Source organism: Dermacentor andersoni, chromosome 1 (genome assembly GCF_023375885.2).
Source record: "Dermacentor andersoni chromosome 1, qqDerAnde1_hic_scaffold, whole genome shotgun sequence".
Classification (NCBI taxonomy): domain Eukaryota; kingdom Metazoa; phylum Arthropoda; class Arachnida; order Ixodida; family Ixodidae; genus Dermacentor; species Dermacentor andersoni.
This window is the reverse complement of record NC_092814.1, coordinates 309,257,224-309,278,043: the sequence shown is the minus strand read 5'-3', so window position 1 is coordinate 309,278,043 and position 20,820 is coordinate 309,257,224. Positions and strand designations below refer to the sequence as shown.

The 20,820-nt window shown below is 47.7% G+C and overlaps 16 non-coding genes and 1 pseudogene across 16 annotated transcripts; all 17 read left to right on the top strand.

The window, feature by feature from the left end:
* Window positions 1-3,653: 3,653 nt before the first annotated feature.
* On the top strand, window positions 3,654-3,727 carry TRNAN-GUU (transfer RNA asparagine (anticodon GUU)). Its single transcript has one exon. It is a non-coding gene; the product is annotated as a tRNA-Asn (tRNA).
* A 75-nt stretch (window positions 3,728-3,802) lies between these two features.
* TRNAN-GUU (transfer RNA asparagine (anticodon GUU)) lies at window positions 3,803-3,879 on the top strand. The gene has a single exon. It is a non-coding gene; the product is annotated as a tRNA-Asn (tRNA).
* Window positions 3,880-3,957: 78 nt separating this feature from the next.
* Window positions 3,958-4,031, top strand: TRNAN-GUU (transfer RNA asparagine (anticodon GUU)). Its single transcript has one exon. It is a non-coding gene; the product is annotated as a tRNA-Asn (tRNA).
* Window positions 4,032-4,109: 78 nt separating this feature from the next.
* TRNAN-GUU (transfer RNA asparagine (anticodon GUU)) lies at window positions 4,110-4,183 on the top strand. The gene has a single exon. It is a non-coding gene; the product is annotated as a tRNA-Asn (tRNA).
* A 3,051-nt stretch (window positions 4,184-7,234) lies between these two features.
* On the top strand, window positions 7,235-7,308 carry TRNAN-GUU (transfer RNA asparagine (anticodon GUU)). Its single transcript has one exon. It is a non-coding gene; the product is annotated as a tRNA-Asn (tRNA).
* Window positions 7,309-7,386: 78 nt separating this feature from the next.
* Window positions 7,387-7,462, top strand: TRNAN-GUU (transfer RNA asparagine (anticodon GUU)). Its single transcript has one exon. It is a non-coding gene; the product is annotated as a tRNA-Asn (tRNA).
* A 5,101-nt stretch (window positions 7,463-12,563) lies between these two features.
* Window positions 12,564-12,637, top strand: TRNAN-GUU (transfer RNA asparagine (anticodon GUU)). Its single transcript has one exon. It is a non-coding gene; the product is annotated as a tRNA-Asn (tRNA).
* Window positions 12,638-12,715: 78 nt separating this feature from the next.
* On the top strand, window positions 12,716-12,789 carry TRNAN-GUU (transfer RNA asparagine (anticodon GUU)). The gene has a single exon. It is a non-coding gene; the product is annotated as a tRNA-Asn (tRNA).
* Window positions 12,790-12,864: 75 nt separating this feature from the next.
* TRNAN-GUU (transfer RNA asparagine (anticodon GUU)) lies at window positions 12,865-12,941 on the top strand. The gene has a single exon. It is a non-coding gene; the product is annotated as a tRNA-Asn (tRNA).
* Window positions 12,942-13,019: 78 nt separating this feature from the next.
* Window positions 13,020-13,093, top strand: TRNAN-GUU (transfer RNA asparagine (anticodon GUU)). The gene has a single exon. It is a non-coding gene; the product is annotated as a tRNA-Asn (tRNA).
* Window positions 13,094-13,171: 78 nt separating this feature from the next.
* Window positions 13,172-13,245, top strand: TRNAN-GUU (transfer RNA asparagine (anticodon GUU)). Its single transcript has one exon. It is a non-coding gene; the product is annotated as a tRNA-Asn (tRNA).
* Window positions 13,246-13,323: 78 nt separating this feature from the next.
* Window positions 13,324-13,397, top strand: TRNAN-GUU (transfer RNA asparagine (anticodon GUU)). The gene has a single exon. It is a non-coding gene; the product is annotated as a tRNA-Asn (tRNA).
* Window positions 13,398-13,475: 78 nt separating this feature from the next.
* On the top strand, window positions 13,476-13,549 carry TRNAN-GUU (transfer RNA asparagine (anticodon GUU)). The gene has a single exon. It is a non-coding gene; the product is annotated as a tRNA-Asn (tRNA).
* A 78-nt stretch (window positions 13,550-13,627) lies between these two features.
* On the top strand, window positions 13,628-13,701 carry TRNAN-GUU (transfer RNA asparagine (anticodon GUU)). The gene has a single exon. It is a non-coding gene; the product is annotated as a tRNA-Asn (tRNA).
* A 78-nt stretch (window positions 13,702-13,779) lies between these two features.
* Window positions 13,780-13,853, top strand: TRNAN-GUU (transfer RNA asparagine (anticodon GUU)). Its single transcript has one exon. It is a non-coding gene; the product is annotated as a tRNA-Asn (tRNA).
* Window positions 13,854-17,221: 3,368 nt separating this feature from the next.
* Window positions 17,222-18,889, top strand: LOC140215336 (uncharacterized; annotated as a pseudogene).
* Window positions 18,890-18,901: 12 nt separating this feature from the next.
* Window positions 18,902-18,975, top strand: TRNAN-GUU (transfer RNA asparagine (anticodon GUU)). The gene has a single exon. It is a non-coding gene; the product is annotated as a tRNA-Asn (tRNA).
* The last annotated feature ends 1,845 nt before the right edge of the window (window positions 18,976-20,820 follow it).

Sequence of the window (20,820 nt, the reverse complement as noted above, 5' to 3'; positions counted from 1 at the left end):
AATCCGCCTGCTGTGCACACTGACCGGTGATGTAAGTCTCCCTCGCCTGTTTTTGCGTAGCGTATTAGGTATTGTGGAAAAAAAAAAATAAGACAATGGACCCAAATCTTTCTGCACTTCGTATTGCAACGTTGAATGTACGGGGATTGACAGCAAGACGACGGCAAGTGCAAGTTAGTCGCCTAATGCTCGATAATGACATAGATATTTTGGCTATTCAGGAGACAAAAATCGAGAGTCAGGAAGCAACAGACCGGATGGTCGAGACCTTTAAAGCAAGATATAACGTTTGTGTGTGTCATGCTGCTGGCAAGTCCGGAGGATGTGCCCTTTTTTTGCGCAATAGTATCGGAATATTAGAGGAAGCAGTCCTCACCAGTGAAAATGGTCGGCTAGTCCTGTGTGATTTTTCTTTTAATGAAGCTGAGTGGCGTCTTTTGTGCATCTACGCCCCGAATAGAGAGAGGGAGCGCAAGGTTTTCTTCGAGTATGTTGAACCGTTTTTGTCTTGTGAAAGGAAAGTTGTGCTTCTTGGTGATTTTAACTGTGTATGCTTGCCTGAGGACACAGTCAAAAATGTACATATTAGAGATTTGAGCGCTGATCTATTGAACACAGTTACACAAGAAAAATATATGTTTGATGTTGGGGATGTACTGCGTGGTAATTGTGTGCAGTATACGCATTTCCAAGGTGCGAGTCATGCCAGGTTAGATCGCGCATACATTTCAGCAAGCCTTATGCCATTATGCTTCAAATACATGGTAAAGCATGTAAGCTTCAGCGACCACAGCCTGGTCATGTTTGAAATAGGCACGAAACGAAAAACTTCACAGTTTAATTGGAATCTTTGGAAGCTTAACGAAAAGCTGCTACATGATGAAACTTTTATGCGGGCAGTGACAGAAAGAATTGAAGCTGTTAACTCTGATAAGTCTGACAGGATTGGTGCGTTGTGGGAACAACTTAAAATTGATGTTAAAATTACTGCAATTGATAGAGCATGCGCACTGCGGCACAAATCTAAACAGGAAGAAAAAGAACTGCGAAATACTCTGCACTATCTTTTAAATGCTGAAACCACAATACCTGGGCTGTTTTCAAAAGAGATTAAAGAAGTTAAAAGAAAGATGGAAGCCATGGAAGCTGAAAAATATAGAGGGGCCGTGATAAGAGCGCGGGCTGAACGGCTCTGGCTGGGGGAAACCCCAACCAAGCGTGCACTGGGAGACGAAAGATGCTACGGCGCAAAGAACGAAATCAAAAGAATTTGCTATCGTGATGAAGTCACGACTGATCAAAATGTGATCCAGACAGCATTTGTTGAAAGATACACGGGTTTGCTGGGGTGTAAGACACCTGTACACGAAGGCTTCTTTACAGAATTTATGCCACTAATGCCGAGGTTGGACGACGATGCGAAAAATACCCTGGAAGCTCCCATTAGTGTTAATGAAATCGAAACAGCAATAAAAGAGTTAAGTGTAGGAAAGTCGCCTGGGCCTGATGGCCTTGGCGCGTCATTCTACAAAGCTTTTAAACAGGAATTGGCTGAAATACTCTACCATGTTATTAATGAAGCGTATGACAGCCGTGGAATGCCTCCATCTTTTAAAACAAGCCATATTGTACTAATACCTAAAACAGATGACCCCTCGAAATTACTTTCAGTGGAAGCATATCGACCGATAAGCCTTGCAAATGTTGATTACAGGATATTCATGAAAGTGTTAGCTAAAAGACTGCAAAGTGTAATAACATTGGTAGTTGGTAAACACCAAACATGTGGCATAAAGGGGAGGACAATTTTCACGAATGTTCATACAGCTCGAAGTGTACTGGAGTGCTGTGATATGGTACGCGGGAACGTGGCGATGGTACAGCTGGACCTTGAGAAAGCCTTTGATAGGGTAGCGCACGAGGCGATCTTTAGATTACTGGAATATACTAACGTTGGCAAGGTGGTCCTAGATGGGGTAAAAATGGCTTACACTGATTGTACTACCAATCTAATAATTAATAAGACATTAAGTGATCGAATATCAGTTGTAACTGGTGTAAAACAGGGAGATCCGATTTCAGCATTATTATTTGCAATGTTCTTGGAACCTTTTTGTCTTAAAGTGCAGAACAACCAGAATATACGAGGTTTCCGTTTCTTGACGCATGAAATTAAAATCTTGTCTTACGCAGATGACATTGCAATTTTTTGTGTAGACAAAACAAGCATTAAAGAAGCAGTAAAAGATGCCAAAGAATTTTGTAGCTTTACTGGCAGTGCCATAAACTGGCAGAAGTGTTTAGGTTTCTGGCACGGAGAATGGGAAGATAAGCCAGAATGCTATGAAAGCATAAAGTTCACAACTGTGCCATCCAGCTACCTTGGTGTTCCGCTTCAATATTATAAAGATGCAACGAGCCAGTGGGCAGAGCCAACTGAAAAAATGAAAGCGCAAACATCAAAGTGGGGCGGACGAAGTATGTCTATTTTCACCCGTGCGACGGTGTGTAACTTGTTTTTGGTAGCGAAAGTGTTTTATATGTTACAAGTGCTGTGTATGTCAAGAATTTGTGTGCAGAAATTGCACAGAATATTTGCTGTTTTTTTGTGGGCATCTGGTTGGGAAAGGATGAGTCGTGTAAACTTATTTCATGCGGTGGGGAATGGAGGTGTAGGTTTATCTCATTTGTTCTTGAAACAGGTCGTGTCGAGATTTGTGTTTTTTCGCGACCAAAGTGACGCGTTCTTACGCACTGTTATTCAACTGCGATTGTGTGATGCATTGCCTGATTTTATTGTTACGTCACACACGCTTCGTAATGTAGCTGTGAAAGGATTTATGCGTGAAGTTGTGGATAGTGTCCGTTTTCTGAGAGCGCATTTTTCAGTAGATTATCTGTCAGATGTTTCCAAAAAGAAGCTTTACAAGGACCTTATTTATGTCATGTGCCCTACACCGATTTATCGTTCAGCATACCATTTAGGACAAGAGCGGAATGTGCTGAAACGTGTAAAAGGTTTTCCTGTGAAGGCTTCTACAAAAACTTTCTTCTTTATGTTACACTGCGGCACACTACCTGTCAAACCTTGGCTCCAGGAAAAAGGTATCTTTGTGCCTGGGAGCGTCAACTGCATCATTTGTAAAAAGCCAGAGACAATAGAGCATATTTTCTTGAATTGCTGGGATTCCATATTCTTATGGGACATCCTACAGAGAACTCTCAAAAAAGATTTGCCATTAACGCCTTTCGGGATAAGGTTTCTGCCTGTTGAGCAAACAGAGATGGTGCCGTACGACCTAATAATGTTGTTGTGCATGCACAGTCTCTGGAGGACGCGAATGGCGGTCAGAAATGCAGACCAAGTTGCACGACCAGCAAAAGAGTATTTTGTTGAAAATATTGTATATGTACGTGACGCATATAGGTCTTTATGCGAGCCCCCAGAATGGCTATGGATCTTTGACCACCTCACGACAACAAAATACCTTTAACCAAGCTGTATAATGTGTAATACAGCCGGTGTTTTTATCGCCTCATTTTATTGTGAATGTGGTTTTGCTTTGATTTCAAAATTGTGAATGTAGTCATTCCATGTTTTTTTTCCGTATTGTATCGCTAACAAGCAATAAAAAAAAAAAAAAAAAAAAAAAGCCTCCGTGGCGCAATCGGTTAGCGCGTTCGGCTGTTAACCGAAAGGTTGGAGGTTCGATTCCTCCCGGTGGCGCTGTTTCAGTTCTTTTTATTTATTCATACTGATATATTGTTTCTAGTGCGTGCATGGGGCGGAAGGTGCACCACGGCCGCCTCCGTGGCGCAATCGGTTAGCGCGTTCGGCTGTTAACCGAAAGGTTGGAGGTTCGATTCCTCCCGGCGGCGCTTTTTCAGTTCTTTTTATTTATTCATACTGATATATTGTTTCTAGTGCGTGCATGGGGCGGAAGGTGCACCACGGCCGCCTCCGTGGCGCAATCGGTTAGCGCGTTCGGCTGTTAACCGAAAGGTAGGAGGTTCGATTCCTCCCGGTGGCTCTTTTTCAGTTCTTTTTATTTATTCATACTGATATATTGTTTCTAGTGCGTGCATGGGGCGGAAGGTGCACCACGGCCGCCTCCGTGGCGCAATCGGTTAGCGCGTTCGGCTGTTAACCGAAAGGTTGGAGGTTCGATTCCTCCCGGTGGCGCAGCTTCACTTCTTTTTATTTATTCATACTGATATATTTTCTCTAGTGCATGCATGGGGTGGAAAGCGCAGCACGCCCGCCTCCGTGTTTTTTTTTTTTTTTTTGCTTTATTGCCTGGCTTTGGTACATAGTTTCACAAGAGGCAACGCTCACCAAAACGAATACAAAAGTAGAATATACATTTTCTCTATGTGGACATATTACAAAGCATTGTGCTGGCTCAGTCTAATCAAAATTCGCGCAATGCTACCAACGGTTCTACTCTTGGGAGCCACTCCGGTGGTTCAGCTGCCGCTTTATGGATAGCGACAAACCAGTGCATGTTTTCCCTGAAATACATACGTGCAGGCTGCGCATCTTTATCGACATGGTATCCTGCCATTCTCGCGCGCCAAATACAATGGAGGCCCAAGAGCATAATTAAATCAAAAGGCACCCCATCCTCATTATCTATGCTTAAGTAGCGGATGCCATATGGGTCCAATGGAAATTCTTTCTTTAGTGTCCTCTGCAAAACATCCCAGAAGAACACGCCTTCCCGACAGTTTAAGAAAACATGATCTATTGTCTCTGGCTGCTTGCAAATTAAACAGTGCGTTCCCCACTGTAAATATACCCCTTTTCTCTCCAAAAACTTCTTAACTGGTAACGTTCCCGTGTGTAATTTGAAAAAGAAGGTTTTGGTTCCTGGCGGGACCTGCATTTCCTTTACTCTCTTTAAAACATCGCTGCTTGGGCCTCCACCGTACAAGGACCTGTACAATGGCACTGGCAAAAGAACGTCGCACAAAGCACAATACGGTTTCTTTTTGTTCACACCGGACAGGTAATCATTCGAGAAGCGCACTGAAAGAAATCGGACACTCGATACAACTTCTTTGTAAAACCCTCGAATGCCTCCCGAAAACTCTTCGGTTGAAACCACATACTCTGGCAGCCGTCTACTCAGCCTCATTTGACATACCGTGCGCAAGAAAGGGTCGGTTGCGTCCCTAAAGAACAAGAACCGGTTTACCAACTGCCGTACAAAGAGATGGCCCAATCCCAGCCCCCCGTCTTTTACCCGCCGGAACAAGTTGGTCCGGCTGCAGCGCTCCCATTCCGACGCCCAGACAAAGACGGCGAAAATCCTGTGTAGCTTCTGAACATTTGACCGTGAACAGTGCAATACTTGCATTACGTACCAAAGCTTGCTGATAAAGAAAAGGTTACAAACGGTGGCTCTGGCAAAAATAGAGAGACTAGTGCCTTTCCACTTCTCAGCCCTCTCCCGTGTGTCTTTGACCTGCCGTTTCCAGTACTGCTCGCTATCGCGATAGACATCTAGCGGGACGCCCAAGTACTTGCCTGGGGTCGTCACCCAATGCACGTTGGCAAAATGATCTGGCTTCGTTGGCCACGATCCATGCCAGAGCCCGAGGCACTTCGACCAGTTAACTCCACTACCAGTGACATGGCTAAATTTACGGACACATTTGACAGCCTCAATTATGCTCCCCTGATCCTCCGCAAAAACAGCGACATCATCTGCATAAGCCAGCAGCTTCACTTCAACTGCTTGAAGCTTAAATCCCGTAATTCTATTGTTTTCAATCAATCTCATACACAGGGTTTCAATGTAGATACAAAATAACAGAGGGCTGAGGGGGCAGCCCTGACGCACAGAACGCTGCAGCCTAATGGGAGCCCCCAAACTCTTATTCACGATCAATCTGGTCGTGCAGTTATGGTACGCCAGGGCGACCCCCTCGCATATTACAGATCCGACATTGGCATAGTCTAAAACGGCAAACAAGATTTCATGAGCGACGCAATCAAAAGCCTTCTCGAGGTCAATCTGTAAGATGGCAATCCGACTATTACAATCATCACAGCACTCAAGTACACTGCGCGCTTTGTGAATATTAGCAACAATAGTCCGGCCTTTAATCCCACATGTCTGGTGAGGCCCGACGATGTCCTGTATCACTGACTGCAATCTTCGCGCCAATATCTTCATAAAGATTTTATACTCGATATTGGTGAGTGCTATGGGACGATACGCCGTAACAGATCTTAATTTCACTGCATCATCAGTTTTAGGAATCAGTACTGTGTGTGACGACCCATAAGACAGAGGCAATGTTTTCCATTTGTACGCTTCGTTAAAGATTACATTCAATACAGGGCTAATTTCGTGCTTAAATTCTTTATAAAAACCGGCGCTAAAGCCGTCGGGCCCAGGCGATTTTCCGGGGTTTAAGTTGTCTATGGCCTGTTCAACTTCGGATTCTGTTATCTCTAGTTCCAATCTTTGTTTTCTTTCGTCGTCCAGTCGGGGTATAGCACGCAGGAACTCATTCCCAAATGTGGTAGCGTCTACTTTGTGGTGCGAGAATAGCGCCTGGTAATGCTCATGAAAAGCTGCTTTGATGTCGTCTGTGTCTGTTGATAAGATCCCGCGCCATTCTATTCCGTCTATGTGGTTCCTTTCAGCGCGTGCTTTTTCTAACCCTAGCGCTCGTTTCGAAGGCGCTTCACCTGCAGCTGTGTCTTCAGCCCTTGCCCTCACCAGGGCTCCCCGATAGCGTTGCTCTTCAAGTTGCTCTAACTGTTGTTTCACTTTTCTTATGTCTTCTATCCATTTGCCCGGTGCCTGAGATTCCTGCCTGAGCAGTTGATGAAGAAGCGTCTTTAACTCAGTCTCTTTCTGTTTCTCTGCGAAACGAATACAGGTGGCCCTCTATTGCCTCTACTGTATATGGCGAGCCCGCATGGCTGGCTTCTATTGCGACCCCGATGCGAGACCAGCCCGTGTTTTCTTTCGAGAACAAATAACACGTTTTCTTGATGTGCTTGCTACACATGAGTGCCCCCCGCCTTGGATGGCCAGGATAGAACCCCTGGCTAATCTTAAAGAATTTTAAACAACGCCAGCTCACATATAACAGGCGGCTTTTACTTATTAATTTTTGTTAACGGATGAGAAGTTCATCTGTCTGTGTATATATGTTCCTTATGTTGTCCTTCCGATGTACTGCTGATTACCGGCAATAAAGAAAAAAAAAAGAAGCCTCCGTGGCGTAATCGGTTAGCGCGTTCGGCTGTTAACCGAAAGGTTGGAGGTTCGATTCCTCCCGGTGGCGCAGCTTCAGTTCTTTTAATTTATTCATACTGATATATTTTCTGTAGTGCGTGCATGGGGCGGAAGGTGCACCACGGCCGCCTCCGTGGCGCAATCGGTTAGCGCGTTCGGCTGTTAACCGAAAGGTTGGAGGTTCGATTCCTCCCGGTGCCGCAGCTTCAGTTATTTTTATTTATTCATATTGATATTTTGTTTCTAGTGCGTGCATGGGGCGGAAGGCGCAGCACGGCGGCATCCGTGGCGTAATCGATTCTGCTTCCGGCCACCGAGCGTGACGGACGCATGATGACGGGCTCCGTTGGAGCGGCTTCAGCGGCCTTTTCTGGCCGCGGAAACAGGACGATGGAACAGGAGGGCACCTACCAAGTTGTTCTGCCAGGTCTGCCAACAGGTCGTTATGTTTTAAATACAGTTTTTTTGCACGCTGATATCACGGCGCGACCGTACCGGATTGAAGATTTCCGTGACGCATTGGCACCGCATTCGCTTCTTCCGGATGTTATCGCCCTGGGGGCGTATCGCATGAACCATGTCTGGGCTATCACTTTCAAGGACGCGGACGCGGTGAAGAAGATCTCGAGCATCGGGGAGCTGCGTGTAAAAAACCGGCGCTGCCTGGTGATTGACCCGGCGAACAAGGACGTTCGACTGAAGCTCCACTGGCTTCTACACAATGTGCCTGATGAGGACGTGCGTGTCGCCTTTGCGCCCTATGGAAAAGTTACCGAAGTAGCCCGGGAGCGCTGGCGTGTACAAGGTATGACAGAGAAGGGATCAACCACCCGGCTTGTCACCCTCAAGTTGAAAGCGGGCGTGAAGTTGGATGACTTGCCACACCAGCTGAGCGTTGGCGGTGAGTTGGCGCTTGTCGTGGTACCAGGCAGACCCCCGCTGTGCCTTCGGTGTCGCGGTACGGGCCACATCCGCAAGGAATGTCGAGTCCCGCGTTGCGGAATCTGCCGACGCTTCGGGCACGAAGAAGACCAGTGTACTCGCACTTACGCGAGCATTACAGGCCCGGGAACCAGCGAGGACGCGTCCGAGATGCTGATGGACGAGATGGATGCTGAGGAAGCAGCCCGTGTGGGTGGACAACCACAGCGCCATACTCAGCCATCGTTCACGACTCTGGTGAAGCAGAAGGCGGGGCCCTCCGGCGCAACAGATGGTAGTGTACAGGCGCAGCATAAGCCTGAACAGGACGACGATGACAAGGCAAAGGAGGCGGCGAAAGCCGCGGACGCTAAAGAAAGCAGCGTGGAGACCCCCGGCATTGATACCATGGAGACGAATCAGGAAGCGGCGAGCACCATTGCTGGAAAACGTCCGCATGAAGAAAGCGGGGACGTCAAGCTGCAGCCAGGCGGTAGCGGCGATGAGCCTCCGCCGAAGGCAGGGGGAGTGAGACGCTCGTCTTTAAAACCGCGGCCGAACCTTCCGGCCGACCCGCGGAAGGCGGGGAAACAGCCTCCGTAGTAACACAGTGTCCTGGTCGGTGTCAGCGCCGGTTGTGTTGGTCGACCGGTGTCAAGAGGTCCTGGCAGTCGTGAGGAAGGCTACGTCAACCATGAAGGTAGGCACCATGCGGATAGAGGCGTTTCTTCTTCTAAGACATGGCTTTTAATCTTATTGCTCCACTTCGAGTTGCGACTTTGAACGTCAGAGGTCTGGGAGCAAGAAGGCGACAATACCAGCTTAATCGCCTTCTTCTGGATAACGATATTGACATAATTGCTTTACAAGAGTCGAAAATAGAGAGCCAAGAGCACACTGACCGCATGGTGTCTTCCTTTCAAGCAAACTTTCATGTGTGCGTTTGTCATTCTGTTGGGACGTCGGGTGGGTGCCTTGTATTCATACGTAAGACGTTAAGAGTGAACGTAGAGTCTGTATTTGCATGCCCAAGTGGTCGCCTTTTGATTGCTGATTTCGCATTTTCGAATTTTTGGTGGCGAATTGTTTGTGTATATGCTCCTAATGTAGAAAGCGAGCGTAAAATTTTCTTTGAATCACTTGAGCCATGGTTGAATGGCGACAAGCTTTTGCTTGTACTAGGAGACTTCAACTGTGTGTGCGCCGCAGCTGACAGAGTGAAGTTTAGGCCACTGAGAGACAAGAGCTCTGAAGTTTTGAATACTTTTGTGCATGAGTATGGTCTCGAGGATGTTGGCAATGTGTTTTCCACTGGGACCCACCCACAATACACGCACTTTCAGCGGGAGAGCCATGCGAGACTAGACAGAATGTATGTATCTGTCGATCTTATGCCGCTATGCTCAAGTTATGACGTTAAACCTGTGCCTTTCAGTGATCATTGCCTCGTGAGCATGACTTTAGGAATGAAGGGCAGGAAATTGCGCTTTAACTGGCACTTATGGAAATTGAACACAAAGCTTTTGGAGGATGAAGGGTTCATTATACAAATAAAGACCAAGCTAGACAAACTGCTAGACGCGCAGCCAGCTAGTTTTGCAACTGAATGGGAGGGGTTCAAAGAGTGGGTAAAAATGAAAGCAATAGAAAAGAGCAGCGTGGCTCGCTATAAAGAGAAAGAAAAAGAAAAAGAAATGAACGGGCAACTTGAATGGATGCTGAGCATGGAAAATAGCGCGCCGGGAACTTTCACGAAAGAAATACGGGAAGTGAAATGCCAGCTCGAAAGAATCGACGCGGACAGGTATAGGGCCGCCGTCATACGTGCAAGGTCTGAAAAATTGTGGGCTGGCGAAACGCCGACAAAACGAGCGCTATCAGACGAGAAAAGATACGCTTGCCAGAAAGAAATTAGGAGCATCCGATTTGACGGCCGGACTTCGGAAGATGCGAGAGACATTCAGTGTGCTATAGCCGAACATTTCACAGAACTTCTTAGCAATAAGCTCGAGACCATAGAAGGCTTCCATGTAGACTTCTTGAGGCTGGTGCCAAGACTAGATGATGAAATTAAGGAACGTCTTGAACTGCCTATAACTTTACAGGAGATAGAAAAAGCAATAGACGACCTACCATCTGGGAAAGCTCCTGGACCAGATGGGCTAAGTGCGGCCTTTTATAAAACCTTTAAGCTTCCTGTTGCACAGTGCATGCTCCATGTGATAACTGAGGCTTATGAACGCAAACAGGTTCCATTGTCTTTCAACACGTCTCGCATCGTTCTCATTCCCAAGACTGATGATCCGGAAGAACGACTGTTGGTGGGGTCATATCGACCGATTAGTCTCACCAACGTCGACTACAAAGTATTTATGAAGGTTCTAGCAAAAAGACTGCAGTCTGTGATCACGAAATTGGTAGGGTCTCACCAGACGTGTGGAATTAAAGGCCGTAGCATCGCTACAAATATACATGTCGCACGCAACGTATTAGAGTGTGTCGATGCAGTTGGCGGTCAGATAGCAATGATGCAGCTCGACTTGGCGAAAGCCTTTGACCGCGTCTCCCACGAAATCCTTTTTTTCCATCCTGCAACACTCCAAACTAGGCGACATTATAGTAGAGGGCGTAAAAATGGCCTACAAGAACTGTACGACCCGCATTATAGTTAATGGCGATCTCACTGACAGACTTGCTGTACGTTCTTCAGTAAGACAGGGATGCCCGCTTTCCCCCTTGCTTTTTGCAGTGTATTTAGAGCCGCTATGCCTGGCAATTATCAACTCTGACCGAATTTCAGGTTACAGACTGCAGTCATCACACGTGAAAGTACTCGCGTATGCTGACGATATAGCGGTTTTTTGCGCTGATAGACAGAGCATCTGTGAAGCGACAATTGTGATTGAAAAATTCTGCGCTCAGACTGGAAGTCAGATCAATTGGGGAAAAAGTTCCGGTTTTTGGCATGGCGAATGGGACGACACACCGGGTTGTTTTTCTCGGCTTCGATGGTCCACCTTGCCAACGCGGTATCTAGGAGTACCTCTGGATTGTTATCGGGATCCCAGCTCGTACTGGAAAGAAGAAACTTCGAGAATGAAAGAGAAAGCGGTCGCGTGGCAAGGAAGACAGCTATCAATGTTTTGCCGTGCCTCTATCTGTAATGTCTTTTTGATTTCGAAGCTCTGGTATGTCATGAATGTGCTGTGTGCGACCCGAACAGCTATTCAAAAAATGCATCGTGTTTTTGCTGTTTTTATTTGGGCGTCCACCTGGGAAAGAACTAGCCGAACTAACCTGTTTGTTTCCGTTAAAAGCGGAGGCCTTGGCCTGGCGCATCTTTTTTTGCGTCAAGTGGTCTCGCGATTTATGTTTTTGCGTGATCAAAGTGATCCCTTTCTAAGATCTGTTATGCAAGTGCGCCTACAGAGACTGCTCCCTGGAAGGGTAGTCTCCTGTGATAACATGTGTGGTGCTGTGACAGGATACTTGCGCGAGGTTGTTCTTTCGTGCAAGATGCTGGAAGTACGTTTCAGCCCTGAATACCTATGTAATGTCAATAAGAAAAAGCTGTACAAAGCGTTGGTTGACGTGATGTTGCCGGTACCCATTTATCGGACACCACACTTTGGAGGCCCAGGGCAAGATATTTTAAAAAGAGTTAAGAACATGCCCGTTAGACCTGTGGTCAAAACCTTTTTTTTTAAGCTGCATTCCGGTACGCTGCCTGTTAAAACCTGGCTGCATGATAAAGGTTTTTTCGTGCCATGGACAACAAACTGCTTGTTATGCAGGAAGCCCGAGACAGTGGAACATGTTTTCCTAGAATGTTGGGATCCAATTTTTTATTGGGATGTCCTTCAGAGGACGATTAAAAAGGAACTCCCTTTAAGTCCTTACGGCATCCGGTACTTATCAGTTGAAAGTGAAGAAGTGCCCTACGATTTAATTATGCTTCTTGGCCTCCACAGTTTGTGGAAAACGCGAATGCAGGTGCGACATGCAGACATAAATACAAGATCCACACGTGAAAACTTCATCGAAAGTGTAGTTTATCTTCGCGAATGTTTCAGGGCTCAGACTGATCCACCAGAGTGGATATCACTGTTTGATGATTTGTCACAAATGAAAAGTTTTTAGCACCACTCGCCTCAGCCCAAGTGTGGCTGAAGTGTTTTACCATATGTTACCTTGTATTACACGTCCAAGACGGCAATAAAGAAAAAAAAAAAAATCCGTGGCGTAATCGGTTAGCGCGTTGGGCTGTTAACCGAAAGGTTGGAGGTTCGATTCCTCCCGGTGGCGCAGCTTCACTTCTTTTTACTTATTCATACCGATATATTTTCTGTAGTGCGTGCATGGGGCGGAAGGTGCACCATGGCCGCCTCCGTGGCGCAATCGGTTAGCACGTTCGGCTGTTAACCGAAAGGTTGGAGGTTCGATTCCTCCCGGTGGCGCTTTTTCAGTTCTTTTTATTTATTCATACTGATATATTGTTTCTAGTTCGTGCATGGGGCGGAAGGTGCACCACGGCCGCCTCCGTGGCGCAATCGGTTAGCGCGTTCGGCTGTTAACCGAAAGGTTGGAGGTTCGATTCCTCCCGGTGGCGCAGCTTCACTTCTTTTTATTTATTCATACTGATATATTTTCTCTAGTGCGTGCATGGGGCGGAAGGCGCAGCACGGCCGCTTCCGTGGCGCAATCGGTTAGCGCGTTCGGCTGTTAACCGAAAGGTTGGAGGTTCGATTCCTCCCGGTGGCGCAGCTGCACTTCTTTTTACTTATTCATACTGATATATTTTATGTAGTGCATGCATGGGGCGGAAGGTGCACCATGGCCGCCTCCGTGGCGCAATCGGTTAGCGCGTTCGGCTGTTAACCGAAAGGTTGGAGGTTCGATTCCTCCCGGTGGCGCTTTTTCAGTTCTTTTTATTTATTCATACTGATATATTGTTTCTAGTGCGTGCATGGGGCGGAAGGTGCACCACGGCTGCCTCCGTGGCGCAATCGGTTAGCGCGTTCGGCTGTTAACCGAAAGGTTGGAGGTTCGGTTCCTCTCGGTGGCGCAGCTTCACTTCTTTTTATTTATTCATACTGATATATTTTCTCTGGTGCGTGCATGGGGCGGAAGGCGCAGCACGGCCGCCTCCGTGGCGCAATCGGTTAGCGCGTTCGGCTGTTAACCGAAATGTTGGAGGTTCGATTCCTCCCGGTGGCGCAGCTGCACTTCTTTTTACTTATTCATACTGATATATTTTATGTAGTGCATGCATGGGGCGGAAGGTGCACCACGGCCGCCTCCGTGGCGCAATCGGTTAGCGCGTTCGGCTGTTAACCGAAAGGTTGGAGGTTCGATTCCTCCCGGTGGCGCTTTTTCAGTTCTTTTTATTTATTCATATTGATATTTTGTTTCTAGTGCGTGCATGGGGCGGAAGGCGCAGCACGGCGGCCTCCATGGCGTAATCGGTTAGCGCGTTCGGCTGTTAACCGAAAGGTTGGAGGTTCGATTCCTCCCGGTGGCGCAGCTTCAGTTCTTTTTATTTATTCATACTCATATATTTTCTCTAGTGCGTGCATGGGGCGGAAGGCGCGGCACTGCCGCCTCCGTGGCGCACTCGGTTAGCGCGTTCGGCTGTTAACCGAAAGGTTCGAGGTTCGATTCCTCCCGGTGGCGCTGCTTCGCTTCTTTTTATTTATTCATACACATATATTTTCTGTAGGGCGTGCATGGGGCGGAAGGTGCAGCACGGCCGCCTCCGTGGCGCAATTCCACTTCCGGACGCGCTAGCGAAAGGTTGTGTCACCATGAGCTCCGATGGAGCGGATACTGCGGCCCATATGGGTCGTGGAAACAGGTTTTTTGCCGAAGAAAACCAAAGATATGAAGTCGTTCTGCCACGGTTACCTAAACGTGCGTGTGTTACAAATACTGTTTTTCTACACGGAGATATCAGGGCAGGACCTTATCGTGTGGAAGATGTCCGCGACATGATGGTTCGTCTGTGAATGCTGCCCGAGGTGCTTGCTTTGGGGGCTTTCCAGAAGAACCACGTATGGGCGGTGACCTTCAGCACAGCAGAAGGAATGAAGAAGATGCTCGCGGTTGGTGACGTCAAGATAAAGGAGAGGCGATGCCTGGTTATCGACCCAAATAAGCAAGACGGTCGGCTAAAGCTACATTGGCTTTTGCATTATGTACCGGATGAAGATGTACGCACCGCGTTTGCGGCCTACGGGAAGGTGACACAAGTATCGAAGGAGCGATGGCGCGTCCATGGTATCACGGACAAAGGAACTTCGACTTGTACCGTAGCACTGGAACTGAAAACCGGAGTTACTATCGAGGACCTACCACATCAGCTTCGAGTGGGTGGCATGACAACACTTCTGGTTGTGCCTGGCCGAGCACCACTGTGCCTACGGTGTCGCCAAACGGGGCATATTAGACGTGACTGTCGAATACCGCGGTGCGGTCAGTGCAGGCGCTATGTTCATGAAGACAACGAATGCACTCAGACATATGCTAAGGTGGCAGGTACGGTTACAGCCGACCGTGTCCCGGAGCACATCGTGGACCAAGTTGACGCAGAGGAAGCAGCCAGCAGCAGAATGGGGGAGCCCGTGTATACGCCCCTTTCTAAATTGTTGACGGAGAAAGAAAAGAATGTGGAACGCGCCGAAGAGGTCGGGCATTCTATCGAGCCAACCAAAGCGGTCAACGATGCTCCAGTGGACGAAAACAACAAAGACGAAGGAAAGAATACCACCGCGTCAAACAGCCAGCCAGAAGACATGGACGTCGTGAGTGCTGGCGTAAGTGGCGCAACTCCAAAGCGACCGATTGAAGAGGTCGCTCCTGACGGCGGCCGACTAGGCAAGGGGGCAGGAAGTGAGCCGGCGACGAAGGTGGCCAGGGGCAGGCGAATCAGCACTAAGCCCACACCCAACATCGGAGCGGGCATCCGACCGCCGCGGAAGCCACCCTCCTTGCAACGAGGGTTGTGTTTCAACCAAGGGCCTTAAAATCATAGACGGAAAAGGACACGGCTAGAATGGCTTCAGCTTCATGTGACGTGTGTGGCGGGTGCACGCCGTGTGCGTGTATACCCGCAAGTCCTTCAAGGTTTTGCACCGGCGACGTCGGGCCTATGTGTCAGGCAGGAACCATGCGATCCGTTCCTACTGGCGTGCGGACTTCGCAATCTAGAACCGCGTTACGGGTTGCCACATTGAACTATCGTGGACTACGGTCTAGACGAAGGCAATATCAGGTCAGTCGTCTCTTCCGCGAGTATGACCTTGACTTGATAGCTGTTCAGGAGACCAAGGTTGAAAGTCAGGAGCAAACGGATCGCATGGTCGAACCTTTTAAGTATTCATACAACGTTTACGTATGTCACTCCCTTGGCACCTCTTGAGGCTGCGCCATTTTTTTGCGTAGTTCTTTAGGTCTTGTGGAAGAATATGTTTATTCTAGTGAAGACGGCCGAATTGTATTTTGTGATTTTCTTTTCTTGTTTCAGAAATGGCGCGTCATTTGTGTATATGCACCAAATAGCATTAAAGATCGTCTCAGGTTTTTTGCAACTGTTGAACCATATTTAAAATGTGAAAGGAAAGTGATTCTGCTCGGGGATTTTAACTGTGTATGCCTGAAGAAAGATAGGAGCAAGGGAATTGCCAGTTCGGGATCAAAGTGCTTTGTTTTTATCTACGATTATGCAGGAGTGTGGACTAGATGATGTTGGAAATGTACTGCAAAAAGGAAGTGGCACTGTCTACACTCATTTCCAACGTGATTGCCACTCCCGTTTAGCCAGAGCGTACGTGGCAGACGTGCTTGTACCACTTTGCAACAGTTATGAGGTTAAGCCGGTAGCGTTTACTGACCACAGTGTCGTGATGTTTTCAATAGGCGTAAAAAAATGTAGGTCAGGTTTTTCGTGGAAGTTATGGAAACTGAATAACAAATTACTTAACGATAAAGTCTTTGTAGACAATGTGAAAGTACTTATAGAAAAATTGCACTTGTTGGAGTCGGGGAGATTTGTTGACGCATGGGAGCGGTTTAAGGAAGAAGTAAAAATTAGCGCTATCGAGAGATCTTCCATTTTACACCAGAATGAAAAAAGAAAAGAAAGGGACCTACAGTGTCAGCTGGAATTCTTGTTGACAGTCGAGAGCGCGCAGCCAGGCAGTTTCAATGAAAAAATAAGAAAAATAAGGAATCAGCTTGAAATAATGGATATAGAAAAATACAGAGGCGCAGTTACACGCGCACGCGCAGAACACCTCTGGCTCGGCGAAACACCGACGAAACGATCCTTGAGCGAGGAGAAGCGGTACGCTTCACGTAAGGAAATAACGCAGATAACGTACGGTGAAGAGATTACAAGGGACAAATTGATGATCCAACAAGCGTTTGTCGTATATTACAAAGGATTGCTGGGATGCAGCGGTAAAAGTGAGGCCTCTTTACACGGTGAATTTTTGACACCAATGCCTACATTAGATAACGAAACCAAAGTACGCCTTGAAATGCCAATTGGCTTAACCGAAATAGAAAGAGCAATAGACGATTTAAGTGAAGGGAAAACGGCGGGTCCAGACGGACTTGGTGCTGCTTTTTATAAAGCGTTTAAGCATGACCTCTCGAAGGCTCTTTCGCGGCTCTTCGCTGAGGCGTACGAAATAAAAGATGCACCACCATCCTTTAGAAGGTCGCATATTGTACTGATACCCAAAAGTGATGATCCAGTGAAGGTTTTATCGGTGAGTGCTTATCGTCCTATAAGCCTCACCAATGTAGATTATAAGGTGTTCATGAAGGTGCTAGCCAAAAGACTGCAGACTGTAATACAACTAATCGTAGGACCTCACCAAATGTGCGGCATAAAGGGCAGAACAATAGGAACGAACATTCACACAGCGAGGAGCATCTTAGAATGCTGTGATGCATGGGACAGGAAAATCGCGATGTTACAATTAGACCTCGAAAAGGCTTTGGATAGTGTAGTGCATGACGTACTTTTTACAGTATTGGAACATGTAAATGTCGGGAATGTTATCTTAGAAGGTGTGAAAATGTCATACAAAAATTGTGAGGCTAACATTGTCATTAAGAAAGAAGTCACTGAAAGTATTCATATTGCCAGGAGCGTTCGCCAGGGGTGTCCAATTTCTCCTTTATTGTTTGCTATTTACTTAGAGCCCTTTTGTTTGAGCATAATTCACAATAACAAAGTACGTGGTTTTAAGCTTATGATGGCGGAGGTCAAATTATTGTCTTATGCTGATGACACTGCCGTTTTCTGTGAAAACAGAGAAAGTATTAGCGAAGCTGTGAGAGTAGTCGACAAGTACTGCAAGTGGTCCGGTAGTGCAATAAACTGGGATAAATGTGTAGGTCTGTGGCATGGCACCTGGGAGGCAATGCCAGATTTTTTCGAAAATGTGAAATGGAGGGACGTACCCACAAAGTATCTCGGGGTGCCACTAGAGGGATATAAAGATCCAGATGAATATTGGAAGGAGGAAACACAAATGCTGAGAGAGAAAGTAAATAAGTGGGGAGGGAAAAACTTCTCGATATTCGCCCGGTCAACAGTCTGCAATATCTTTTTAGCAGCGAAAGTTTGGTACGTGCTTCAGGTGCTGTGCATGAATAGGCTAAACATTCAGAAGATACACAGAATCTTTGCCACTTTTGTTTGGGGATCCCAATGGGAACGCACGAGTCGTACAAATCTTTTTCGATCAGTGAGAGCTGGTGGGCTGGGATTGGCCCATTTGTTTTTAAGACAGATGGTGTCGAGGTTTACTTTTCTACGAGATCAGAGTCATCCATTTTTGCGCACCATGTTACAAGTTAGACTATGCTGTTATTTACCTGAATTCATTGTATCGACTTCTTGTGCAGGGCGAATGGGTATACGTGGTTATCTGCGCGAAGTAGTATCGGCGTTCAGTATATTAAAGGTTCGTTTTTTCTCTGCAGTACTTGTGCGAAGTTTAGAAAAAACGGCTGTATAAAGATCTTATCGACATAATGATGCCAGAACCCTTGTATCGCACCATGTATGCAATCCGGCCCGGAAAAGATGTCTTTAAAAGAATAAAAAGAATGGTAGTACGGCCATCAGCAAAGACCTTTTTTTTTTTTTTTCAGCTACATACTGGTACGTTGCCCGTGAAACCATGGCTAGAGGAAAAGGGCCTATTTGTTCCGTGGAGTACTAATTGCCTCTTGTGCCGTAAGCCGGAAAGTATTGATCACATCTTTTTGGATTGTTGGGATGCCGTATTTCACTGGGACATCCTTCAGCGAACTTTAAAGAAAGACCTCCCAATAACACCATACGGTATTCGTTTTCTGCCGGTTCAGTGTGAAAGTGGCATACCGTATGATATGTTTATGTTGTTGAGTATGCACGCAATTTGGAAGACGCGTATGGCGGTGAGGCATGCGGATGTAAACGCACGCCCAGCCAGAGAATACTTTATAGAAAGTATAGCTCGCACCAGGGATGTATATTGCGCAGGCGAAGAACAGCCGGAATGGCTACCCGTTCTGAATGACCTCATGTCATTATAATCATCCCCACGTCAAACACAGCGTGTTTGACGTTTTTAAACATTTTTCAGTGTCATTTTTTGCTGTAAATGCGTTTTGTTCTGTTGTTCTTTGAACGTGATGTACCAATCAGCGAATAAAAAAGAAAAGCCTCCGTGGCGCAATCGGTTAGCGCGTTCGGCTGTTAACCGTAAGGTTGGAGGTTCGATTCCTCCTGGTGGCGAAGCTTGTCTTTTTTAATTATTCATACTGATATATTTTCTGTGGCGTGTGCATGCGGAGGAACGTGCACCACCGCCGCCTCCGTGGCGCAAGGGATTCTGCTTCCGGACACCGAGCGTGACGGACGCATGATGACGGGCTCTGTTGGAGCGGCTTCAGCGGCCTTTTCTGGCCGCGGAAACAGGACGATGGAACAGGAGGGCACCTACCAAGTTGTTCTGCCAGGTCTGCCAACAGGTCGTTATGTTTTAAATACAGTTTTTTTGCACGCTGATATTACGGCGCGACCGTACCGGATTGAAGATTTCCGTGACGCATTGGCACAGCATTCGCTTCTTCCGGATGTTATCGCCCTGGGGGCGTATCGCATGAGCCATGTCTGGGCTATCACTTTCAAGGACGCGGACGCGGTGAAGAAGATCTCGAGCATCGGGGAGCTGCGTGTAAAAAACCGGCGCTGCCTGGTGATTGACCCGGCGAACCAGGACGTTCGACTGAAGCTCCACTGGCTTCTACACAATGTGCCTGTTGAGGACGTGCGTGTCGCCTTTGCGCCGTATGGAAAAGTTACCGAAGTAGGCCGGGAGCGCTGGCGTGTGCAAGGTATGACAGAGAAGGGCTCAACTACCCGGCTCGTCACCCTCAAGTTGAAAGCGGGCGTGAAGTTGGATGACTTGCCGCACCAGCTGAGCGTTGGCGGTGAGTTGGCGCTTGTTGTGGTACCAGGTCGACCCCCGCTGTGCCTTCGGTGTCGTGGTATGGGCCACATCCGCAAGGAATGTCGAGTCCCGCGTTGGGGAATCTGCCGACGCTACGGGCACGAAGAAGACCAGTGTACTCGCACTTACGCGAGCATTGCAGGCCCAGGAACCAGCGAGGACTCGGCCGAGATGCTGATGGACGAGACGGATGCGGAGGAAGCAGCCCGTGCAGGTGGACAACCACAGCGCGATACTCAGCCATCGTTCACGACTCTGGTGAAGCAGAAGGCGGGGCCCTCCCGCGCAACAGATGGTAGTGTACAGGCGCAGCATAAGCCTGAACAGGACGACGTTGACAAGGTGAATCAGGCGGCGAAAGCCGCGGTCGCCGAAGCAAGCAACGTGGAGACCCCCGGCTTTGATACAATGGAGACGAACCTGGAAGCGGCGAGCACCATGGCTGGGAAACGTCCGCATGAAGAAAGCGTCGACGTGAAGCTGCAGCCTGGTGGTGGCGGTGATGAGCCTCCGCCGAAGACAGGGGGAGTGAGACGCTCGACTTTAAAACCGCGGCCGAACCTTCCGGCCGACACGCGGAAGGCGGGGAAACCGCCTCCGTAGTTGCACACGGTCCTGGTCGGTGTCAGCGCCGGTTGTGTTGGTCGACCGGTGTCAAGAGGTCCTGGCAGTCATGAGGAAGGCTACGTCAGCCATGAAGGTGGGCACCATGTGGATAGAGGCGTTTCTTCTTCTAAGACATGGCTTTTAAACTTATTGCTCCACTTCGAGTTGCGACCTTGAATGTCAGAGGGCTGGGAGCAAGAAGGCGACAATACCAGCTTAATCGCCTTCTTCTGGATAACGATATTGATATAATTGCTATACAAGAGTCGAAAATAGAGAGCCAAGAGCACACTGACCGCATGGTGTCTTCCTTTCAAGCAAACTTTCATGTGTGCGTTTGTCATTCTGTTGGGACGTCGGGTGGGTGCCTTGTATTCATCCGTAAGACGTTAAGAGGGAACGTAGAGTCTGTATTTGCATGCCCAAGTGGTCGCCTTTTGATTGCTGATTTCACATTTTCTAATTTATGGTGGCGAATTGTTTGTGTATATGCTCCTAATGTAGAAAGCGAGCGCAAAATT